Source organism: Camellia sinensis, chromosome 8 (genome assembly GCF_055761805.1).
Source record: "Camellia sinensis isolate YWXY chromosome 8, ASM5576180v1, whole genome shotgun sequence".
Taxonomy (NCBI): Eukaryota; Viridiplantae; Streptophyta; class Magnoliopsida; order Ericales; family Theaceae; genus Camellia; species Camellia sinensis.
Genome location: NC_138968.1, coordinates 162,890,582 through 162,914,224, shown reverse-complemented (window position 1 = coordinate 162,914,224; position 23,643 = coordinate 162,890,582). Strand labels below are relative to the sequence as shown.

The window sequence follows — 23,643 nt, the reverse complement described above, 5'->3', positions numbered from 1 at the left end:
AGTTTGATAAAAATATGAATCACACCATGTGAATCTGAAAATTACATTCTACTTCATGAGGTTAATTTGATAATAAATTGTCCCTTTTTATTAATAAATCATGAAGTCAATTAATAATTTTTAATGATGTTAAAAATATATTTTAATTAATAATTTAAGTAATTTTATTCTTGTATAGGAGAGCAATTATGAATTTTATTTTTTAAGTTAATTCTGTTAAATAAAAAATTCTAACAAGAGAATATTTATAATTTTTCAAATCACAAAGAATAATTTGTACTTTAAGCAAACCTTAAGAGGTGTATTTGTAAATTACCCAATTTTATATCAACAATTGTCAAATTCTCTTAACAGAAAATACATGAAAAAATTAGAAAAATGTTTGAGGATCACAAAATCAATGATTCAAATGGCTTGAAACTGCCAAAACGACGTCGTTTTGGCAGTTTCGAGCCATTCGAGCCACTAAATTTCGGATCACCAACCATTGCTAAAAAAATTATGTGCATCGTGACAGTTTTTGGACAACATTTAATAATTGGACCACATTCACAAAAATCTAATAGTCAAGAGCCCAAATAAATAAATAAAAAGAAAATTAAAAATTAAGAAACAAATTAAGATTTATGGTAAATTACAAATACACCCTTGAAATTTGATTAAAATACAAATTTTTCCTATAATTTTGAAAATTACATTCCACTTCCTAAAGTTTCTAATTTAATAACAAATCGTCTATTTTATTAATAAATCATCAAGTCAATTAACAGTTTTTAATGATGTTAAAAATATGTTTCAATTAATAATATAGGTAATTTTATTATTGTATAAGAAAACAATTATGAATTTTATTTTTTTAGTTAATTCTGTTAAATAAAAAATTCTAACAAGGAGATATTTGTAATTTTTCAAACCACATGGAATAATCTGTATTTTAAGCAAATCTCAAGAGATGTATTTGTAATTTATCCTAAGATTTAAAGAGACTATGGGTGTGTTTAGTTTGGTTTTAAGAGATAAATTTTCAAAAAAAAAATTTGAAGAGAGAGTTTAGAAATTTTTTTTAGTTTGTTTGGTTATATATTTTAAAAATAGTTTTGGAGTATGGGAGCTTAGGATAATTTCATATTTTGTTGTAGTTGAGTAGATGTGTGTGAGAGAAAAAGTCAAGGAGAGAGGAGAGAAAAAGTGATTGATTGATCTATAAGAAAAACAAAGTGATTTTAAATTTTTTTTTTTTCTAAAATCACTAAACCAAACAAAATTTTAAAAAAATTTCTCTACAACTACTCTCTCAAAAACAAACCAAACAAGGCCAATATCTTCATATAACCATTCGATATTTTACTTTAGGAAAATGATTTGTCCCCCTAAAAAAGCCCACCCTAATCCCCCTAATGCTCAAAACGACGTCGTTTTGGACAATTTTTTTTTTTTTTTTTTTTTTTGCCTTGGTTTGAAAATTAGGGGGATTAGGGGGCCAAAAACACTACAGGAAATTCAGCTTTTAGCGGCGTTTAAAAAACGCCGCTATAAGTGTCAAAAACGCCGCTAATTCTTTTTGTGACGCTTAGCACCAAGCGCCGAGGACGCGGCCGTCGCTATAACTTTATGACGTTTTTAAAACGTCGTTATATTAAAAACGCCGCCAAATTTTAAAAACGCCGCCAAATGTCTTACTTGACAGTATCATGACGTCATTATGATATTTAGCGACATTTTTGAAACGCCGTCTTATCTTTTTTAGCGACATTTTTTAAACGCCGTCATATCTTTTTTCAAAAATCTAACTGTTAATATTTAAGGTTTGAAGTGGCGTTTTTTAAAAAACGCCGTGATATCCCTTTTTTTTTTGGAAATTGTGCTAATTTATATGATTAAACTAAAAAAATACATATAATAAAACTAAATAACACTAATATGAAATAATAACTTACATTCAAATAACAAATGCATTATTAATTCACTTTCCCATTCACCAATCACCATTACCCACAAAAATAACATATCCACAAATGATATTTTAATATCACCCCCAAAAATTGTATTCACAATTCTCAACCAAAAAATTAATTACTACTTTGTATACAAAGCCACAAAATAATATTACTCTCTTCTCTCTCTCTATCTCTCACCACTCCCTCCCTCATTTAACACAAAAAATAAGAAGAAAGTGAACCAAAACACCTAACTCCCCAATCAGATCAAAGGAAAAAAAGAAAAAAGAAGAGAAATAAGAATCCGACGGAAAGCCCCCATCCATCCTTCATTGTCATTCTGAATCGCTCTCCATGCTGCTTCCCATCATCCCCTTCATCATCCAGTTTCGTTAAGAAGGTAAGATAAAGTAAACATTAGCTTGTATCTGTTCACTTCACTAGATGATGAAGGTGATGATGAGGATGATAACAAGAATGTCTAATAATATGATTGGGGAAACTTTAGGATACCTGCCCAAGAAGTATTTCATTCAACTCGCTCATTGAAGAAGTTTTTTCAATAGCATGAACCTGAAATCACATGAACTAACATTTAAAACTCCAAAAATCATTTCCATATTGAATGATGGAAAATTTATAAACAAAAAGGCTACATAATGTTGGGCAAATCTCCTTTGAGAGTAAACAAAAGGACATTTTTAATTCTAGAAAAGTTGAAATGTGCACATCCATAGCCATGTACTAGTTACAATAAGAGAAAAGGAAAAGAATTCGGACCCACAAACAGATAATACAATTAAGAACTAGAAAATGCATAACCCTAATTAGCATAATTATGTGAACATTATCAAATGCCAAAACATCAAAGAATATGATAATATAGCAGATAATTGATAACTAACTTCGTCCAATCATTTTAAGTCTTCAAGTGCTCTGCAAGAAATGATGCATCAAGATGGTCACAATCCTCTAATTATGATGAAATGGAGATATGTGAGTGACATCAAACCTCATCTGTGACTTCTATGTGCCCATCCATGTGTTCATGAGTATCTCTCAGAACTTCAAAGGTTTACTTTCTTGAATTTCAATAATATTAAGCATAATTAAATTCTATGCAGCCAAAATGCCCATGTAACTACAGTACATATCTGGAAATAAATTTCAATTTATTCAGAGTACATGAACTCATTAACAAATAAATCTCATTTCCAACTAACCTCCACACCTCCAGGAAAGCAGAATGAAAGAAGATCCTTATACTTAAGTGGCAGCTGTTTTTCAGGAGGATAAACAAATAAGACCTGAAAATAAAAAACTGAGAGGTCATATATCATATCCAAAACATGTCCAATGATCTATAAAATTATTATGTTCAATGTTTAGCATAAAAGAATTAGCACCTGGGGTTCAAGGTTAGGTTCTACACGAGACTGATGCTAACCACTGAATGCACTTCGAAATACTGCTTCCATTTTGTTAAGATTCGTCATTCTAAATTTGAGACATTTTCTTCCACATTTTTGCTTTGATTTCATGTTTGTCAGTTTTTTTTTTTTTTTGAAAAAAAAAATTCATCATATCAGTTTTTGCATCCAAGGATATACAAAAACTCTGCCAAGCAAATTTTTAACCCCCATCTAAATATGAAAACTCAAACCAATTAGTAGACCATTGTTCAATTTATTCAATATCAATGATTCTCTTTTCTGTAGATACTGACCTTTTCAGAGAAGAAGCGAATTCCTTTCTCAGGATAATCAGCTTCATAAGTTTCCCCTAACAAAGGATTAAAGGGTTTACAATGCCGACCTTCAGATGAAGCATATCCAGACACCGCAAAAGAAGCAACATCCAGAATTTGCAGGAGACCATTTCCCTGGAAGCATAACACAATAGCACACGAAAATGTTAAACATCAAAACATTTGAAAATATTCTTTTTTTTTTATGTTGAAAACATATCTGAACCGAATTAATCATGCCAGGAAAAGAGCCATTAAAAAACTAGATCTCAAAGGTATTCCACAAATAAACCTGTAAACAAGGAAAAACAAAACTACTTCCTACAAAAAAAAGACAGTGATAACTTATCAAATAAAAATATATATAAAAAAGGTGTCTGTTATATGCATAAATGAAAAAATAACAATTTGGCGGCTGTTGTACTAAGTAATAAAGATAGCTAGTTCAGTTTTTTCTCATAATGCTATAAATTCATTAGATTAATCAGTCTAGCATAATACAAAACAAACTTGTATTAATAGAACAGCAAAAAGTGGCTTCACTGTTAACTCATAAAGTGAACACTGCTACGTTGATAGGAAATGAATGAGCAATTTCTATATGCACAAACCTATCTCGCACTCACTAATTTTAGATGCTGAAGTTCTTGACCTTCAACCATCCAGAATGGTTCATTTGAGAGGACTGTTAAGGAGCCAATGGCTCACAGCCTCAGAAACATGTTTTATAATTTGAATGAAGAATCTAGTAATCTTTGTAATGAGGTGGATATAATCCTTCATCCCATTGAGGGGACCTCAGAACAGTTCAAACTACACTTCATTCTTGAGTGTGGACATTCTTAACTTTTTTAGATGAGCCTGTTCTTACTATAGGGGCACCACTATTGTACATTTGATCTTGTTGTCTCCAAGATTATAATTGAGAGCCATCAAAACAAACAAGATAACATCTCCCATGCAGATTTATGAAGTATCTGTTTAATTTAACATGCAGAAGGTAAGTAGCACAATTCCATAAATATATCTGTGATGGCTAAAGAGCGATAGAAATCAGATCATGTTTTTGGAATCTCAATGGAGTCCTAAAGATTAACAAGAAGAGGGAAAGAAAAAAAAAAACAGAAAAGAGAAGAAAACCAAATTCATATATCAAGAACAAAAAGGACTCTTCCAGGGCCCAGTGGGAAACACGATGGACTCATTCAATTTCCTCAGAATGTTTTAAAAATCTCTTATGCATATACATAATGGAATACATTAGTAATATTAAACCAATGCATATCCAAACTAACCCACTTCAAACGTCTAATAGAGGAAAAGACAATGCAATGAAATGAAACAAAAGACAATTTACAGACACTAGTATACACTACCCCCTAAGCAAAGACAATAAGAGGTAACGAACATATAATCATACCGCTTTTCCATGCTCATATGCACGATCCAACAGATACGAATACTCCAAATCCTCAAAACACTTTTGTAAAGATGATATTGGCTCATTGAAGTACACAGGGAGACAAACTCGCGTTAGATCTTTTCCTACATTGTCTTTGATCATGGACCAAAGACTGACCCCTTTCTCCTTTTCAACCGGATCTGGAAGCTTCTTTCGCCTTTCAATTTGTGGATATGTGGAGCTAATAGCTTCCTTCTGAGCATTCAAATTTTTCCTATCATCAAATTGCTTTCCAGGTCCCATACACTTACTGATGTTATCTGTAAATCCAGCAACAGACCCACAACTAAGAGTTGTTTCAGAAAAATTCTTTATTGTGTCAAAATAGGAGGTATCATCTTCATCTGAGACGTCTTCAAGCTCTTGTTTCTCAATATCATCAGATGATTCAATGGTGCTGCATTCTGAACCACAAAAAACAAGATGTTAAGAAAATTAGAACAAATGCTAGAAGAAATGAAACTAGACGCATTATATGGTTGTTTACAGATAAGAAAATGGACATGAACAACTTTGTAGGTAATTCATGACAATGGCCAAAAAATATACATGTTTCATGTATATTTCTAAATTTCTTCAGTATATATTTTAGAATATACTTGTATTTATACACATACACACATACACTGCACATATACTCTATGCCATTGCTATGACAACTTTGTTCATGTTCCTCTGAACTAAAGTACGTCTAGCTTATTGTGGTTTTCCATGTCTTCAACTTATGCAAGTGACTAAGAATGGCACAATTTTATACCTTTGAATCTTCTCTAAAATATTTAAATCGTCTTATTTCTCTCCAAGGGCACTTCACATGGACCAAAAGTTGGCACAAAAGATTGATGTTGGCCTTGAATGTAGTGCACGAGAAATAAGGGGAAGGAGAGGCAGGGAGGAAGAAGTTCACAAATGATGAAGATGAAAGACCAAAGAGAATACAGAAAACCAGCTGCAAGATACCTAGTTTAACCAAAATAATTATTATGTTACACCCCAATGAGATTGACAGGCTCAACCCACAAAATCTAAACTGGTAGCAAATCTAGAAGGACAATTGAATCCTTATTTAGAAATAAAGTTTAACTAGATAAAAGAAATTGTATTGCCTCAAGGCATAAGCAAGTGATAATATATCATGTGTACCACTATATTTTCCATGCCCTAGACAGGAAACTTCATGCTTTGTCAATTGGTATTCACAATCAGGAATTCCAGAGCCTTCAGCTTCTATATTAGCAGCCTGCATAAACAAAGGAAATATGACTACACTAACATTACAAATACCAAATAAATCACGCATTAGCATACCATTTGAATATTTTGTTAGACAGAAAGCACAGAGAAAAACAAGCAAACATAAAAATTGAAAAAAAAAAACAATAAAAAAAAAACAACGTAAGCAAAAAACTATTGAGGAGAAATTCCCTAGGTTCCAAATGGTTTTACTCTTCCTTTCTTTCAAAGCTGATGGAGTTCTAGTCACTGTTTCCAACGATCCACATTCAATGCCAATTGCTTTTCCCGTACATGATCAAAGACACTAACACCGCACTCGAAACCCTAGATAAATCGATTCGCCATTGCTGCTGCTCAATCTGATGAAAGAGAAGAGTTTTCCATACAAGGACTAGAAAGAGTAAAGGAACAAAAACGAATCTCTAATTTTGTATAGAAGTGCACTTTTTCAAATTTTGAGAAGCCAAGAACAAAATCTCTAATTCTTCTATCAATAGATAATTTCAAAGATACAAATGTAGCGCACCATGGTAGTAAAATTAACAATAACAACAATAATAATAGTAATAAAAATAATGAGGATCAACAGAAAAAGATTTATTTAAATACTTGACACAGTTTAGCATAATGCTTTTATATATCTCACTGTTCTCATCTTGATGACCAAGCTACAAACCAACCAATCCATCGACAATGACATATGCATAAAAAAAACAAACTAAAGTGAACACGTGGTCTTCACTATCCATCAAGAAAAATCATAACCTTCTATCCAATGCAAAGAGAAAAGCCTATTGAAGTGTTAATCTACAATTGAAGCCTAATAAACATATAAATTATAATGTTTGAGACTTACTGATCATTGGGAACTTTAATCAAACAGAAACAGATAAAACAAATATGACCAACACCATAAACCACATATCCATATGGAAAGTCAGATTCAGTGTGGAGAAACAAATCTACCTGCTCAAGATCAATCCTAGACTCAATCTCAGACATTTGCCTTGAGCCAACGCCTCTAATCCTCCCAAAGATCAGTCTGGAGCAGACAAACACAATGAAAGTGGCAATCATTCCAAACCCAATAATTGTAGTTATCAAGTTCATGCCTGGACTAGACATAAAAAATGAAGGAAAAAAAAAAACATATATAAATATGTATATATAGCATATATAAATATGTGATGTTCTTGTATTGCATTGTTATGCAGGGATCTATCAAACAACCGTCTCGCAGGAACAGTTCCAGATAATGGTTCCTTTTCACTATTTTCACTATGCACATAGATACAGAGGCACATATACAGCAGAACAGAGCAGCACACAGAAACAGAGGCATAAATTATAACTCTAAATTTTCCATCATGTTTATATTAGCTTCATGTAGATGATTTCTATGAAATCTTGAAAATGAAACTTTCTATTTATGTAGCTTCATGTAGACAGAGAGAGAGAGAGAGAGTACCGATTTAAGCTTGAAATGCGAGTAATCGAGAGGTCAAAGTTCAGATCTAGAGCTTCAAAATCGGTTCGATCTGGAGCTTCAATGGAGCTTCGAATATCTGAATCTTCGATGGAAATCACTGAATCTTCGACGGAGCTTCGAAATCGGTTCGATCTGGAGCTTCGAAATTCTGAATCTTTGATGGAAATCACTGAATCTCTGAATCTTCGACGGAGCTTCGAAATCGGTTCGATCTGGAGCTTCGATGGAGCTTCGAAATTGCTTCGATGGAGCTTCGAATATCTGAATCGATGGAGCTTAGAGAGGGTTGAGAGAGAGAGAGAGAGAGAGAGAGAGAGAGAGAGAGAGGGCTCAGATTACTCGTATGGGTTGAGAGAGGGCCAGATACAAAATAAGGAAGGCGCGTGAGGTACACTGCATTCGGAGGCGTTTTTCAACGCCTCCTATCATAAAACGGTGCCGTTTTGCTTAAAAGAATATGTGGCGTTTATAAAACGCCGCTAAATGCTAATAACAGTGACGTTTAAAAAAATGTCGTTAAAAAAACTCCACCATAACCCTTTTTCCCTGTAGTGAAATTAGGGGATGTAGCAAGGTCCTTTACTTTAATACATGACAGCAAGTTTATGTATATCAGCAAGTACAGATATCCTATGCATCACTAACCTCTTGTCACTAGTTCATTTCAAGGCTGAATTTTTTTTTGTGTTCTCAGAAACAAAAACAGGGGGGCCAAAAAAAAAAGTTAAAAAAAACACTCTTCGTTCATATCATTTTCAAAAAAAAAAATCCTACAGATAATTTTCCAAAATGCAAAAAGCAACCTAGAAGTGATTTAAAAAATGGATATTTATTTTAAAAAAAAAAAGAAAAGGTCCAGACCTTCAGCTAAAAAGAATCCTTTTTCCACTAAGGAAGAAAACCAACCAACATTATAGCTAAAAGAAACCCTTTCTCCACTAAAAAGATTGACCAAACAATCTACAAAATTTACAAGAAAAAGGGTAACAACTGTGTTCCTTCCCGCTTCATATTCACAGTCCAGGATGACAATGTTGGCACCCAAAATTCACCATGACTCTATGATCCATGCACATTTCACCTTCACACTTTCTAAGTCATCCTTAAGTCGCGATAAGTAATATCATCCCAAAAATCTAAGTCATCCCTAGGAGCTAAAACCATGTCAATGAGCTTTCAATTTCTTCATAGGTACCTCAGTGGCATTCATATCCTGGTGCCTTTTTGCCAAATTGTATTTACTTTCAAGAGGTAACTGAGAGCTTGGTAAAGAACCACCATACCCAATAAGGTTTGTAGCTATGGCATATACAGTAGTTTCCTTTTTTGGGTATGAGCAAATTTTTCTCTCCACTACTGAAACCTGCCCACAGCATTGATCTTGAATTGCTGCATCCCTAAGTTTCTGAATCACGACATTCTTGTCGTGGTTTAAACTGTCCAACTGTGCCTGCAAAGCATAAACAAGACAACTAGTGAATTATAATCCGTTTCTTTCTTCCTAGATTTTCATTTCTTCTGGCCCTTCAAGAAATAGTAATTGAAAATCGATGCCACATATGAAAAGCTAGAAAAGGATATATTTTGCAAGACTGAAAGGATAACTGGAGCAATGCAAATCCTAATGAGTTAAGCCGCAATTCCTATGTTGTTGGTGTCACTTGAGATAGTTATTAATTCAAAAGATCATATGTATCATGATTCATGATGACACGGGAAATTTAGATGTTGAAATCATTTGAGAAAATTCAAGATTAAGATTGTTAATGCAATTGGTTTATCATATGTAAAGTAAAGCAGGATAAGATAGAGCATTTAGAGGTTAAACTTTGCACTCTTGTCAAAATTGTTAAATCCTTGTTATTTAGTGTTGACTTGTAGTTAAGACAAAAAGAACGAAAACATTGAGAAATTCATAAGGTTTTAGGATCTCACTTGAAAACTAACTAGGAACTCAATATTGATACACTGACAGCCACAACCATCACTCAAATTAAGCTTCAGGACAACTTTCAATGGCCTTGTTTTTAGCTTTTCCCTAGTGTGTGTGTATCAAATACCGCACTAGATGATAGTGGACCGGAGCTCCACAACCAACTGGACTATCCAAGAATCGAGACCCTACAACAGTGAGCACCATTAGAGCTGCTCGGCCAGAGTTGGCTAGATAACCCCTCTGGTATGAGAGTAAGTGATTGGAGAAGATGGAATGTGCTCTATAAGTGTAAAGAGTTGTGTTTAAGTGAGTATAGTATAGCTCAACTTAGTTACCTTTAATGTGAAGTCCTTGTAGTTTATATAGAATTCCTTACTTGTTGCTCAAGATGGTTTGATGAGACTTTGGTGCTGCCATGCTCCTTTTAACATTGCTCAGGGTAAGGGACCATGAGGTAGTTGACAATAGATGCATATACTCGTTGTATTCATACTGATAGGAGACCACATTCCCTTGATCAACCATTTCCGTGATTCTAGGGGGAGGGGACCAGCTAAGGTGGTAGCCTGTACATGCATGCAGTCATAGCTTTCACGTTTTTCTGAGAGGTTCTCTCAGCTCGGTACCGTTGTGCCTTGGCTTAGCCTTTTGTGAGGCTGCTTATAGAGATGCGCTGGCCCATTTAGATATCTTTGTGTGTGCTCAGCCCACTTTGGTTTTTGGTGATAGGTTTGGCCCATCAATTCGGTCTAAATATTGAGTCTTGCAGTTAGGCTGTTGTCACGACCCAAACCCGGCCCTATGGGTTTAGCACCGTAACCGGCCAGTAATCCGAGATTACCACAGGCTTGCAAAACAGTAGTACAATAAAACAGAGTACAGGGCCTGGCGGAAGCCAATACAGTAAATGAATAATGTCCATTGAGCTGTGTCAGTCTGTATGCCAAAAAGATTTTTCATGCATTCACATATACAAACAGTACAGTCTATACAAAATTTACAGTCACACAGTACAGGGACCTAATCCCTTGATAACAGTACAGTAAACATTTAGTCTATACAGAACAGTAGACGGTACAGAAGGGGAAATTGTAAAACACCCCTAAGCCTTAACACGATAGGCTCGGAACCTCGCAGTGAGGCACATAGGCTGGCTTGACAAAACTGGAGTCTAACCCACACTCCTAGCTCCGATCTGGTGGCTGAGCACCTACATATATATATAAACAGTGAGCTAAAGCCCAGTGAATAACATAATGCGTAAAGGGGTTATGAATGAAATGTCCTTACAGTAATGAAAACAGTCCATTAAATCGGTATTTCAGTCAGAACAGTTATTCAATCATATGTGGTACATCCATTAGCATAGCAGTAAACAGTAGGTCTTAAAGACCGAACAGTATTGATGGCCATCAATCAGTAAACAGTAGTGGTTCCACGAGGGAACCGACAGAGATCTCTGTAACAGTAACAGTCAGTAACAGTAGTTGCTAAGGATGCCACAATACAGTTCAGAATAGAGGACATACATTCATTCAATTAACAGTAACAGTTCAGAGAGCAATACAGTTCAATTGTTCAAAAAATAATCATTTTGAACATATCTTTACACAGTTGTTACTCACAAAGTTTGGGTTACAGTATGCTAGAGCGTGCCTCCCCAGTCGCCAACCCTACACAGTTCACAGGTTGAACACACACTAAGCTACACAGTTGGGAAAGATAACAACTTAAACCCTAATTTGCCTCGGTGTGTTCTACATCTCTATCCTCAATAAGATGCCTTAAACTAGGTCTAAGAATGCCTAGAATGGGATGAGGGTGCAAAGATGTGATCAGAAAACAGTCTCGGAGTTTTCAGAAAAACAGAGTCCCGCTCGAGCGCATGTTTCCCCGCTCGAGAGGACATACAACAAAGGTACACGCTCGAGCGTAAAATTTTCCGCTCAAGCGTACTGTAAAAGTACTGGATGGGTAAAATCTCCGCTCGACGCCCGCTCGAGCTTGAGACATGACTCCACTCAAGCACCCAATCCTCCGCTCGAGCGGACTGTAAAACAGTGCAGAGATACTGGATGCTCGGATTCCACGCTCGAGCGGCAATTCCCCCGCTCGAGCGGAAATGCAAAATTTGGAAATTCCAGATTGCACCTCCAAGCCAAAAACCAAGTTCAAAAGCATCAAAACCGATCCTCTTGGGCCATTTTCTGGAAAATATTTATAAACACATAGAATAACATGTTTCAAAGCTCAATTTTAAGAAATCAAAGCCCAAAGGTGTTTAATTCAAACTCAATTTAAACCAATTTCATGAACAATATGAACACGCAAAAATGCATGAATTCAAATCATTTGGGGGTTCCAATCTGATGCTCTAAGGAGCCAATTGATCCAAAAACAAGTTGAAAACATGGACCATTACACAATTATGGACATGCATGCACCATTTTGCCATGAACTCAACTCCAAATTCAACCAAGAACACATGCAAGCATGAATTATGCTCTATATCAACATGTATGAACTAAAACATGACTTAGCCCTACAACTAAACATGGACCATGCAAGAATCAACTTAAAGACAAACCAAAATGATGAAATTCATACCTAGGTTCCTTAATTACAAGTCTTGAGGTTCAATCTAGCAATCCACACTTCAATTAGCAAGCAATTCTCAAGTTGAGCTCAATTCTCTCCTATCTCCTCTCTTGGTCGGCTAGTGTAAGGAAAAAGGGCTGAAGAAATGGTTTTTGATTCAAGTGTATGAGTGTATACAAGGCTCAAAGGTGTGTGAGATAGTGGCCCACTTAGTGGCAAGTTGGTAATTACGGCAAACTTTGTAATTAACTCGTTTTAATCTAATTTAATCATACCTAAACCCTTTTTCAGATAACTTTACTATAAAATCATATTAATTATGATGATCATAAAACTTCAATCAATTCCGGATTCGGCCGCCGATAAGGCCTTCAATTAGCAGTTTAAACACAAAGACATGAACAGATAATTAATCAATCAAACAGATAGAATGTGCAACACAATAGTTATACTTGGCTAATTCAGTTTCAATTTCAGTCAGTCGGTTCAGTACTTTTAATCAGTTCAATCATCAGTCATAATCAATTCAGTTTAACGGTAATCGATGGTTATCGGTAATCAATCAGTCATTAATCGGTAAACAGTATAAGGGTTGTTACAGCTGTCACGACCCAAACTCGCCCTATGGGTTTAGCACCGTAACCGGCCAGTAATCCGTGGTTACCAAAGGCCTGCTTAACAGTAAAGACAGTAATACAGAGTAAGGGGCTGGCGGAAACCAAAATAGTAAATAAAAGGTGTCCAATGAGCTGTGACATTCTGAATGCAAAAAAGACTTTCCTGAACATATTTACATTCAAAACCAAAACAGTATATACCTACATCATATACAGACATTCATATTAGGGACCAAATCCCTAACAATACAGTACAGTGCAAGTCTCAACATTTATTACAGAATAGAGGCAAAAGGGGAAATCTAAAACACCCCAAACCAGCCTTGGCTTTAACGCACTCGGAACCTCGAAGTGAGGCATAATGGTTAGCTTTGAGAAAATGGGAGCTTAGCCTGACGCTTCTACCATCGGTCCGGTGCCTGGACACCTACATATATATATAAACAGTGAGTTAAAGCCCAGTGAATAACAGTTATGTAAAGAGGTTAAGAATGAATGTCCTTTCAGTAATTAAACAGTCATATCAGTCGTTTAGAAACCATAGCAGTCATATGTGGTACATCCCATAGCAAAACAGTACAGTAGGTCTTAACAGACCGAACAGTCAGTTGATGGCCCTCATAACAATAACAGTAGTGGTTCCAAACTTGGGAACCGACAGAGATCTCTGTGACAGTAGCAGTAACAGTACAGTAACAGTAAGTTGCTAAGCATGCCACAAATACAGTTTACAAATAGGACCAACATTTGTTCATTAAATAATAACGTTTCAGTAAACAGAACAGTTGATCATTCAAAAAATATTCATAATTAAACATATCTTTACAACCTTGTTACTCACAGAGCACTGAGCTAGAAGCAACTAATGAGCGTCCTCGGATGCCAACCCTACACAATTACAGAACGAACACACAGTAAGTTACACACTTGGGAATCAACAACTTAGTCCTTATCTTGACTCGGTGTGGTTCTACATCAATATCCTCATTAAGATGCCTTAAACATGGCCTAGGAATGCCTAGGATGGAAAGAGGATGCAAAGATGCACTTTAAAACACTTTTCAAAATTTTCAGAAAACAGGGGTCTCGCTCGAGCGTGGCTTTCTACGCTCGAGCGGACATGCAGACAAAGGATCTCCGCTCGAGCGTGACTTCCTTCGCTCGAGCGGACTGTAAACTTCATGAAAAGTACTGGATGCATGCAATTCACGCTCGACGGACGCTTGACCTCCGCTCGAGCGTGGACTCAAGTCCTCGCTGGAGCGTGAACTCTCTCGCTCGAGTGGATTGTAAAACACAAGAACTTCTGGGTATATACATTTTACGCTCGAGCGCAACTTTCCACGCTCGAGCGGAAGTGCACGACTCAGAGGGTACGCTTGAGCATGAAATCCTACGCTCGAGCGTGGGTCCAAAATCTGGAATTTCCAGATTCGTCCCCAAGCACAAAACTCAAGCATTTAAGCCTCAAACTCAATCCGTTTGGGCTAATTTTCTGGAAAAACACTTAAACCCATAATATAACATATTTCAAAGATCAATTTTGTAAAATCAAACCCAAAGGTAAACCAATTGAACACCAATTTCAAATAAACTTCAAGAACAAGATGTACATTTAACATGCATGTGTTCAATTGAATTCAAGGCTACTAACACATGACCAAATGCAAGTTTTAGCTCAAGAACATGATGAATTCATGGACTATAACAAAAATGTGGGCATGCATGTGGAAATTTATGAAGAACAACCTCAAAATGCTATGGTATAGACATGCATGCATGAATTCACTCTCAAATTCAACTCTTTAAACCAATTCTTGAATCTAAACACTAATTTACCATGGACCATGCAAGATACAACTCAAATTCACAAATGAGAGGATGAAATCTCTACCTTAGGTCTTCAATTTCAAGTATGGAAGCTTAATTATGCAATTCCTCTTCAAATCTTCTAAGTTTCCAAGCAAAACTCTTGATGAAACCAATTTTCCTCTGCTCTCCCTCTCTCTCATGGTTTTCCTCTAGAAAAGGATGAAGAATGATGCAACTAAGCTCTAAACAATATTTTTGACAAAGTGGCCCACTAGTATGGCAAAAATGTAATTAAGTCCAACTAATGTACTTTAACTTAGATAACTCTAATTTAATCATCCCAAATCAAATTTAAATTAAAGCTACCATAAAATCACATAAATTCTAATTGACATAAAACACCAATTAATTTCAGATTCAGCCGCCGATAAGACCTTCAATTCGCAATTCGAAATTAAAACACGAACAAATCATTTAATAGTCAAACAAATAGAAATGCATTTACAGACAATCAGTTACTTATTATATTCAGCCACAATTTAGCAGTAATCAAAGGTGAGGGTTGTCACATCGGCCTAGCCCAGCGTCACGGCTGGACTGACCTTTCTACTGCGAGTTAGGCCCAAGTGCTTGAGGACTTGAGGTGGACTGTTGATCATGGAGTTGAGCTTGATTGGCTTACTCTCACATTTACCTGACCCACTTGGACTTGGGTTTAATGGATTGGGCTGGCCTAAGGCTTGAATTTGACCCGTTTATATTTTGCCCCTTCATTTGCCCCTTAGCTCGCGCTAAGGTTCCCCTTAGGAGGAGTTACTATCCAGTACCCCAAGTGTCATACTGTTTTGGATCCGCCCCGGTTCGGCCTTGGTGGCAGTTCGATCCTGACATATGCACTCTGCATGTGTCCTTTCATGATGACACGTGGCGTCGCTATACTGGTGTACAGAAGTAGTGCGCCGAATCCATACAGAGGGGCATGATTTTGTACCTTCACGCCGGTTGAGGATAATAAATTCCCTTGGGATGCCAATTCAAACTCCTTCATTTATCTCTGAATTTTAGGAAACCCCAAAACCCTTTCATTCTTCCACCTTGGTCCTAATGGTGCTCTGCCCAGACTCCTGCCACCATTACTGCCTTATTCCAGTCCCAAGGATCTCCGTTCTTCGTTGTTCCTTCATTGAATCTCTGTAAGTTCCCCTGAAACCTATTTTTTCTTTTGCTTTTATGTGTTGATCGCCCTCTTTGGTCCTGGCACCATTGTTTCTGGCGACTGGTTCCATCTCTTACTTAGTTGAGTTTTGTCCCTACCTTACTAGGTCTAGATAATGGGAAAATTTCGGGCGTTGGTGGATACTCCTGAGGCAATGGCCTTGTTCTACCGTGACTATTGTATCCCTGAAGATGTGACCCTTTCGCTGGCGAGAGTTGACGCCAAGCGCATGGGTACCAGAAACACTGTTACTTTCCCCGTCGCTACCATTATTGAAGGAGGGGTCCGGTTTTCCCTCGATCCTTTAGTACGCCGTTTCCTGCACCAAGTTCAACTTACCCCTATGCAAGTGTCCCTAAACTTGTTTTGAGTCGACTGTGGTGTTTCCGCTCTTAATAGGCGGTTGGGTCTAAACCTGGACATATGTGACATTCTAGGTTGTTACACTCTTTCACATAATAAAGATCATAGCACCTATTACTGTAGACGTCCCCCGAACGCCCCGGGGAGGAACGAGTCCCCCGTTACATTCGATATTGGGCTCACTACAGTTTAGGACTCTCAATTTGTCACGGTTCTAAATCTGAACCAAATAGTCCAAATCCGGCAAATCGTTTTGAGAAAACAGATTTTGAAAGAAGTGCCAAACATGAACTGTTTTGCCAAATACAGAGTCGCCACCTAAATATTTTATTTTGGAGAAATTTAGGAAACCCTGACTCGTTTGCCTAAGGCCACGTGTCCGTCATCACCAAAGTTGCCTCGGCTCGGGAACTTGGGTACGATTGGGGAAGGTCACTTCGTGAGCACCCCCACTCACCCGATCAAAGATCGGCCTTTACTAACCATGATATATATTTTTGAAAACATTATGCGTTCTTATTCCGGTTATTAGCCTAGATTTACTATGTGATGCGCACAGCATACAAGTATAGACTGGATCGTCTGAATTGGAACAAAACATTTCATGTTTGTTTGTTTGAAAATGGTTTGATGGTGCTACCCGCAAGTAGGCTAAGACGTGGATTTGCCACCCTCAGGTGGGCTTAGAAAACATGATTTTGCCACTATCTAGTGGGCTTAAAACACACATTTGATGAATTGTTCCAATTCAAATAACCTAACCTTCACCCACAGGCATTCAGGCAGTTATATCACATAAGCATATAGCCTCATGGTAAGCATGCTATTCATGGCAATCACTCACACGCATGCAAGGATGCTAAAGCATAAAAACTTACCGAGTACTCCAAGCCAAAACATAAACTATGTTAGAAATCCATGCATGATCCTAACTATACAGAAATGCCTAATGCAACACATGCAAAAATACAACTAATATAGGCTCGGCTATTCTAAACATGGCATATGAAATGCTACAGCTAACATGTATTCAACTTGGAATTGAAAATTCAATGCAGTTAGTATGATGCGCCGAGCCCGGTGCATGCAAGACAGATGAATGAATGCAAACATGCTATCATACTGTATGCTAATTGAAACATGCCCTAATCTAACCATCATAAGCAGATAAACAAAAGGGAGAAAGACGTGGAATTGGAAGACATACATCACACACACGCACACTTATTACAGTTGTGCCCTCGCACAGAGGGTCCGAATAAAATAATATACAGTCCCAAATAAATAGTACAGTCCAAATAAATAATACAGTCCAAATATATACAGAATCCAAATTAAATAACAAATTTAACTAGGAAAGTATTAAATTGGCATGCAAGCCAGGGACTGCCTTGACTCTTCTTCAGATGATGAATAATGCATATCCAGGTTGCCTTTGCACGAAAATCCACTGTGATGCCCCAATTAGCCTTTGTTTTGCAATAATTTTTTGGAAAGCGCACCAAGCCCCGGAAGACTGCTGATTCTTGATTTGCTGCAACAGAGAGCAGGAAAGGGGCATGACAATGTATTTTCACAAATGTATGCATGCTTCGATCCTCGTGCCACCAATCACGCATATCGATGCATGATGGCCGAGGAGTCGAATTGCACAACTCAATATGAAATGAATGCACATATAAACACAACAAAACCTAAACTCCATCATGGATAATCCGGAGTGTCGGTGACTGGGAATTGAGACACGTTCCGTCACTCGAAGTACGAAACTTCCCTCGTTTCCCGTGCTCAGGCTAACTCCTATCCCAAGCACAATGCAATATGCATGACATGCATGAATGCAACTAATACACAACCTAGCATGCACAATGCTATGAAATGGCATACACGATGCACGAGGTAACATGGCATACACAATGCGCTAACATACAACCTAGCATACACAATGCTATGAAATGAAATGGCATACACAATGCACAAGGGACTTACACCAACATGAGTGGACCTCAGCCACACTCACATAGGAGTCCATAAGATGAAAAAAGAGATACTCGAAATGCGTACACACGTGCACGCAAACCGAGGACCGAACCTAAGGCACGAATGCCACTCTACCAAAGCATGGCAAGGCATGGAACGTGGTACGCAAACATGCAAATTTCAGCACTAAAATATGACACAAAACAGCCCCAAAACATGGAAACATGGCACCCGATGCATGAAATGAATCCCGAAACATGAAATGAGGTACATGGAATGGCCTATGGCTATGCAAAGCATGCATTATTTGAATATGAAGTATGAACAAATAATCAAGACAGTCCCAAAACAAGCATATTTACAGTTTCAAGCAAAGCCAAAAAGTGAACACAAATGGGGCTAAGTTAGCATGCAAAAATGGCCCCGTAAGAGATATAATGAAGCAAGTAGCATCTTCTGGCCCTAAATGGCCAAGAGCCCTTCAACAAAGTTGAATAGGGGCTCAAAATGAAGCACTTTACAGTTTACAACAAGCCACGAAAACAAACACAAGTATGGCTAAACTATTGTGCAAGAAATGGGCCAAAAGGGGGACAAAAAAGCAAGTGATGGTTGCTGGCCTCAAACAGAGGAGGGCCCTTCAACAAAGTTAAAGAGGGGCCCAAAACATGGTGCTTTACAGTTAGTGACCAAACCCAAAACAGTGTGCATGGAAGCTTAAAATACTATGCAAAATAAGGCCTAAAAAGAGGTTTAAACACAAAGAGAAAAAAGGGAGCTCCAAACAGTAAAGGTCCCTTGATCAAACATGAAGAGGGGATCAAAATAAGGTTATTTACAGTTTGGACTAGAGCCCAAAAATACAAGCACAAGGGGCTAACAAAACATGCAAAAATAAGGCCAAAAGAGGGATAAAGAGGCAAGTGACAAAAGGAAGCCTCTAACAGTGAAGATCCCTTCAACAATGTTGAATAAGGGCTCAAAATAAGCCACTTTACAGTTTATAACCAAGCTCAAAACAGTTTAAAAATAGGCCTAAAATACTATGCAAGAAATAGGCAAACAAGAGAGGTAAAGAGGCAAGTGTAAAAAGGAAGCCTCAAACAGGGAGAAGCCCTTAAAAAAACATGAAAAGAAGCTCAAAATAATGCTATTTTCAGTTAGGGTCGGAGCCCAAATATGCAAGCAAAAGGAGCTAATATATTGAGCAAAATAAAGCACAAAAGATGGAGAATGAAGACTCACCCTTGTAGACCAAGCTCCAACAGCTCTTGGCTTGAGGAAAGGTGCTCCTAAGCTCTGGAAAACCAGCCCCAAGTGTTGGAAAGGATGGTGGTGGTGTGGTGCTATGTGGTGGTGTAGAAAGGGGTGTGGGATTTGAGGGATTTTGAGGGTTGGAGTGTAGAGAGAGAAAGATACAATGTGGGAGGCTTAGAGAAAATTTTTGTAACCCCTGAAGCTGCTGGAATGGCCTGAATATATAGGCAAAAAAGGGGGGGAAAAAGGGGGGGAAATGAATTCAAGTTTTCCCCCCAAAAGTGCAGCCCCCCGGATACACAATCTGGGGGGAAACAAAATGCATATTTGTAATGTACCAGAGGAGGGGAGCAAGGCCGGCCTGTTATTGGAGTTGCAGGTGGCCGGTCGGCCTTCCCCATGGCTGGTCGGCCAAGGGTCAAAAGGGTCAAGAAGTATTAGTGGCCGGCCACCCCAGATTGGTGGCCTCCCATGTGTGGTCAAAAACTGGAGAAAGTGAACCAGGAGAGAGAAAAGCCCACTTTTTGGAGGGGTTCAAAAGAGTCAAATACAATTACTGGCCGGCCATGTGATATTGGTGGCCTCCCAAGTGTGTACAACACAAATATGTGGTTTAGGGATGGAAAAAGTGGCCTTAGGGTGACCAATATTGGCTTTCAAGAGAAAACAGAGCCTGGTTCGCAAACCGAGGCAAAGCATGAAAGAGTCCGGAAGTCCAGAGGCAAGGCTCGCAGCCGAGACTCTGAAACCTCTGAACGAGCACGATATGCAATATCACCGAGCGTACAATCAGTGACGTCTGAGTCTTAAGGTCGGTCAAAAATGGGGTGTCTACAATTACCTCTGTGTCCGTTTAGCTGACTGTCACCTTGTCGCCGGCTTACCTGATTCCGACAAACTTAATGACGATTTCTTACAAGTTGGTGCTAATTGAGAGTTCTTTACTGGAACCAAGTTCCAATCTGAACGGATGCCCCAAAGAGATGGCTATCCGGGTCTGAGCCCTGTGCCCTAGTATTTATGTACTTCTGTTTTATTTGAATGTTGTGCTAATGTTGTTTCTTATCTCTGCAGAGGCTTCTCATTTTCTGCGCAGGCCGAACTGTGAGAACGTTGAGGCGATTACGGCCATTTTGAGATACAAAAAGAGGTCTGCCCCTAAATTATTGGATTACCAAGCAACATACTGAACCACAATCCTGAAAAAAGTAAAACTTACTGCAGCCTTTCTCAATTCTGATACTGAAACTAACACATCCCTACCCCTTTAGTCACAAACCGCCGCCGTGGCCGAAGTTTATCTATTGAGAGGACACCTTCTCATGCCTCCAGTTTCGCAGGGGATGGATCAATGTAAAAAATGAGAGTGTTAGTGGTTCTAAAGGCAGAGGCTTTTAACTCCTCTTCAATTCTGGAGGCTCCTTTAGCCAAGGCCGAGCCAAAGAGCCTTATAGATATCAAATTGGAGATAGGAGGCCCTGGCCCTTCTGCCGCTACTACCGAACCCGCTGCTTCAATCGCTGAAAGGGCGAAGAAAAGGAAGATAGAGACTGGTAAGGCCATAGTTGGAGAGGCTTCTAAAGATCCTATTGAGGATGAGTCTTTTGAGAAATGGGAGCCGCCCATGCTTCATCAGGGCAGGCCTATTTCTATTTCTAGTTCAGTTATTACTTCTGGAGACTTCGCTTTTGATTTAACCAAAACCCTGTTAATGCCAGTGGATATGGCAGATCATAACGAACTTCGGGACATCCCCATTTTGAAGGGAACCCTTCAAATGATGACTGTTGTTAGTGCTACTTTGTTTCTTTTTGTGTTCTTTACTAGTTTGTATCATTTTTTTTCCTTTGATACCTGTTTATTTGTTGCAGTGTATCCAGAGGATGTATCTGTCCATCACTCGAGTTGAAGAACTAAAGAAGGCCGTATTGGAGGCCGCTATGAATGCTGAGAGATTGACAACAAATTTGGAAGCCAATGAGGAAGGACGCAGGACTGTTGAGAGGGAGGTGTTCCGTCTAAACAAAGTTATCGCTTCTGTTGAAAAGTCCAAGGAAGCTGCTACCGGGTCCAAGCCCAACTCGAAAGGGAAAGTGACTGAGCTGGAGGCAATTATTACAGTGATTGCTATTGAACGCTCAACTTTGGAGGCCAAACACTGGCAGCAGGACTGGGATGAAGCTGGAACTGCTTACAAGGAGGAGGTGCTGGTACTTCATGATAAGCTCTTCTTGAAGGGCTGGATGAGTGCCTTGGTTGCTGCTCAAATTCCTAAAGACTCCTCTTTGTTTCAAAGCGTTCTAGTTCCCTCAAAATCCTTGGGTCTGATGGCAGCTGCCACCCATGCTACTCCTCCAGGAAGGATTTCCCTAAGAATTGACTCTGCAATCAAGACTCCTAAGAGCTGTGTTGCCAGTGAAGCAATAGATGCTGAAGGGAGTGGGGACTTGGAGACTAAGGCTGTGAGAGATGTGGTTAAGGAGGGTCATGTTTCCCAGGATGTTGGAGCTGTTTCTATTTTTCCTCCCCAAGCTAATGTGGACAAAATTATGAATGATGCCTCTGAAGTTCCTCCTGCTGATGAGAGTTAGAGTGGTTTTCGTTTGAAAAGACTTTTTTTTTTCTTTTTTTCTTTTTTTGATACACTAAAGCTCGGTCTTCCTAACAAGTTGCCCCCTTTGATGCTTGTTGAGATAATTTTTCTTTTTGTTGCTACTTTTGTGAGGCCAGCTTTGCCTTGGTTGAATGATGGAACTTTTTCTAGTTAATCTTTGTAATCTGATGCTCAGATGCTTTCCTATGCTAATGCTTGTCTTGTCTATATTGTTTGCCCCCGGCCAAGCACTGTTGGGACTACAAGGCCGAATAGATGCTCAGTTTGATCATTTGATATGCTTGATTGGAGCTAAGTAAGATTGGCATTGTAAATCTTTGCCCTTGGACAGATCTTACTAAAGTCTGTTTCAGCTTGGAAAGCAGGAGTATACTTGAATGGAATGAAAAATACAGAGAAGTGGAGTCTTACTCAGGTCCAAGTTGGTTCTAAAAAATAATTGTTTGCCCCTACCTGGAGCTAAGTAAGATTAATGCTAGGCGTGTGATCCTGAATGGGGTACCCATGTCAGTTCCAACTTGTGCTTTGTATAGAGCAGTGTTGAAGTATTGATGTATTTATTGTTAAGAAATTATGCGATGTCCAAAAAAGAAAATGAATAGTGAAAATTCGTTAGTGTGGTTTCCACCAAGCAATTCCACTTGGCTAAGGTCCATTTTAGTTGCCAAACATAATTCCACCAAGCAATTCTACTTAACATGTTTGAGTACTAACCAAAACTAAATTTTGTTCGATCGCTCCAAGATGAAGCTCGTTTGGTTAAAATCAATGCTAAATCCGTTTGGTTAACACCAAAACTAAGTCCGTTTGATAATTATCAAAGCTAAATCCGTTTGGTAAACACCAAAGCTAAATCCGTTTGGTAAACACCAAAGCTAAGTCTATTTGGTAAACATGGCCCCAGGGCTTAGATTTAAATAATCTATTCTGACCTCAAAGTTGTATATGTGTCAAAAACAAAAAGTTCAAAGAAGTGAAGAAGCATTCTCATTAAGCAACAGATAAATGCTTGTACACTTGATGGACAAATTTTGGGGGTATAGTCTATTGATAGTATTTCTTGAGGTTGGCTACATTCCAGGGCCGAAATATGGCTTTGCCCTTGAGATCTTCCAAGTAGTATGCTCCGTTACCAGCTACAACTGTAACTTTGTAAGGACTCTTCCAGTTAGGTCCTAACTTTTCTTCGCCAGGTACCTTTTTGTGGTCCATGACTTTCCTCAGAACTAGCTCTCTAGGTGTGAATTGTCTTGGGAAATCTTTCTTATTAAAACTTTTGATAAACTGCTGTTGATAGGCGACAAGTCGAATCAGTGCTACTTCTCTTCAACCTTCCGCCGTGTCTAAAGCTTATGCTATAACTTCCTCATTATTTGCAT

At 38.2% G+C, this 23,643-nt stretch overlaps 1 long non-coding RNA gene and 1 pseudogene across 2 annotated transcripts; both read right to left on the bottom strand.

The window, feature by feature from the left end:
* Window positions 1–1,487: 1,487 nt before the first annotated feature.
* Window positions 1,488–3,404, bottom strand: LOC145796733 (uncharacterized). The gene is made up of 4 exons (XR_014337228.1): window positions 3,344–3,404; window positions 3,161–3,244; window positions 2,451–2,510; window positions 1,488–1,607 (listed from the first exon to the last, which is right to left on the bottom strand). It is a non-coding gene; the product is annotated as an uncharacterized LOC145796733 (long non-coding RNA).
* A 229-nt stretch (window positions 3,405–3,633) lies between these two features.
* Window positions 3,634–7,818, bottom strand: LOC114295614 (oxysterol-binding protein-related protein 2B pseudogene; annotated as a pseudogene). The gene is made up of 4 exons (XR_014339215.1): window positions 7,349–7,818; window positions 6,290–6,741; window positions 5,105–5,550; window positions 3,634–3,819 (listed from the first exon to the last, which is right to left on the bottom strand). The product of XR_014339215.1 is annotated as an oxysterol-binding protein-related protein 2B pseudogene (transcript).
* Window positions 7,819–23,643: the final 15,825 nt, after the last annotated feature.